The sequence below is a fragment of the Arachis stenosperma genome, chromosome 2, assembly GCF_014773155.1.
Source record: "Arachis stenosperma cultivar V10309 chromosome 2, arast.V10309.gnm1.PFL2, whole genome shotgun sequence".
Classification (NCBI taxonomy): Eukaryota; Viridiplantae; Streptophyta; class Magnoliopsida; order Fabales; family Fabaceae; genus Arachis; species Arachis stenosperma.
Window position 1 is genome coordinate 85,641,095 of NC_080378.1, and position 2,623 is coordinate 85,643,717.

General features: G+C 37.2%; 1 non-coding gene across 1 annotated transcript; it reads right to left on the reverse strand.

Moving 5' to 3' along the window:
- Positions 1-2,268: 2,268 nt before the first annotated feature.
- LOC130964611 (small nucleolar RNA R71) lies at positions 2,269-2,376 on the reverse strand. The gene has a single exon (XR_009080699.1). It is a non-coding gene; the product is annotated as a small nucleolar RNA R71 (small nucleolar RNA).
- Positions 2,377-2,623: the final 247 nt, after the last annotated feature.

The window sequence follows — 2,623 nt, forward strand, 5'->3', positions numbered from 1 at the left end:
AGCCACTGACAACGGTGAAACCCTTGCATAATGCTTGCCATGGAAAGGAGTAAGAAGGATTGGATGAAGACAGTAGGAAAGCAGAGAGACAGAAGGGACAAAGCATCTTCATACGCTTATCTGAAGTTCTCACCAATGAAATACATAAGTATCTCTATCTTTATCTTTATGTTTTATTCATATATCATCCGTAACCATTCGAGTCTGCCTGACTAAGATTTACAAGGTGACCATAGCTTGCTTCATACCAACAATCTCCGTGGGATCGACCCTTACTCGCGTAAGGTTTATTACTTGGACGACCCAGTGCACTTGCTGATTAGTTGTGCGAAGTTGTGTTTATGCCATGGTATTGAACACCAAGTTTTTGGATTCATTACCGGGGATTATTTGAGTTGTAAAAAGTAGTGATCACAATTTCGTGCACCAAGTTTTTGGCGCCGTTGCCGGGGATTGTTTCGTGTATGGACAACTGACGGTTCATCTTGTTTCTTAGATTAGGTATTTTTCAGAGTTCTTAAGAATGAATTCTAGTGTTTCAAGGTGATGTTCTTATCATCACCAAAGCAGATTGATTCTCATCAATTTAGCTCTTGAATGCAATATCCTGCTGAAGCTTGGCTATCCATGTCTAATTCCTTTAGACTAAAGCTTTAGACTAACATTGCATGATTCCTGGAATTCTCATTAAGAATTTTGATACCTTTATTTTCTTCTTCCACTTAATTTTCGAAAAATCCAAAAAAAGTTACAAAATCATAAAAAACAAAATATGTTATGTTTCTTACTGAGGCACTGGTCTCATTTTAAGTTTGATGTCTCATTTTAAGTTTGATGTCTCATTTTAAGTTTGGTGTCTTGCATGCATTGTTTATTTGATCTTGGTTCTATTTTCAAGTCAATAGTACAGGGAACTGAAGATTCAGAACATACAGCAGAGGAATTACACAGAAAAAGCTGGGCGTTCAAAACGCCCAGTGAAAAAGGACAGACTGGCGTTTAAACGCCAGCCAGGGTGCCTGGTTGGGCATTTAACGCCCAAAAAGGTAGAGCATTGGGCGTTAAACGCCAGAATGTGCACCATTCTGGGCGTTTAACGCCAGGATGGCACAAGAGGGAAGATTCTGTTTTTAATGCAAATTTTTTTTCAAGTTTTCAAAGTTTTTCAAAATCAAATCTTTTTCAAATCAAATCTTTTCAATCAAATCTTTTTCAAAATCAATTTCTTTCCTTTTTCAAAGATACTTGCTAAGAATTAATGATTTGATTGAACAATTCAAGTATGTTGCCTTTTCTGTTGAGAAAGGTTTAATGTTTGAATCATATCTTTTCTTGTTAGGCAAGTCATTAATTTTTAAAATCAAATCTTTTTTAAAATTGTTTTCAAATCATATCTTTTCAATCATATCTTTTTGATTTCTAATTTCAAAATCTTTTTTCAAAAATCACTTGATTTCTTCTCCATTCTTAGTTTTCGAAAATCAATTCAAGTTTTTCAAAATGTTTTTAAAATCTTTTACTTAATTTTCGAAAATTTCTTCCTCTCTTCTCACATCCTTCTATTTATGGAGTACCACTCCTCCTCAATGCACAATTCGAACTCTATCTCACTAAGTTCGAATTCTTCTACCTCTTCCTTCTATTTTTCTTTTTCTCTGACACCTCAAGGAATCTCTATACTGTGACATAGAGGATTCCATATTTTCTTGTTCTCTTCTCTTTCATATGAGCAGGAACAAAGACAAAGGTATTCTTGTTGAAGCTGACCCTGAACCTGAAAGGACCTTGAAGCGAAAGCTAAGAGAAGCTAAGGCACAACTCTCTGTAAAAGACCTAACAGAACTCTTCAAAGAAGAAGCACCCAAGGCAGCTGAAAACAACAACAATGCCAACAATGCAAGGAAGGTGCTGGGTGACTTTACTGCACCTACTCCCGACTTCTATGGGAGAAGCATCTCTATCCCTGCCATTGGAGCAAACAACTTTGAGCTTAAGCCTCAATTAGTTTCTCTAATGCAACAGAATTGCAAGTTCCATGGACTTCTATTGGAAGATCCTCATCAGTTTTTAGCTGAATTCTTGCAAATCTGTGACACTGTCAAGACTAATGGGGTTGACCCTGAGGTCTACAGACTTATGCTATTCCCTTTTGCTGTAAGAGACAGAGCTAGAATATGGTTGGACTTACAACCTAAAGACAGCCTGAACTCTTGGGAAAAGCTAGTCAATGCCTTCTTGGCAAAGTTCTTTCCACCTCAAAAATTGAGTAAGCTTAGAGTGGAAGTCCAAACCTTCAGACAGAAGGATGGAGAATCCCTCTATGAAGCTTGGGAAAGATACAAACAATTGATCAGAAAGTGTCCCTCTGACATGCTTTCTGAATGGAGCATCATAGGTATTTTCTATGATGGTCTGTCTGAACTGTCCAAGATGTCTTTGGATAGCTCTGCTGGAGGATCTCTTCATCTGAAGAAGACACCTACAGAAGCTCAAGAACTAATTGAAATGGTTGCAAATAACCAATTCATGTACACTTCTGAAAGGAATCCTGTGAACAATGGGACAAATCAGAAGAAAGGAGTTCTAGAGATTGATACTCTGAATGCCATATTGGCTCAGAACA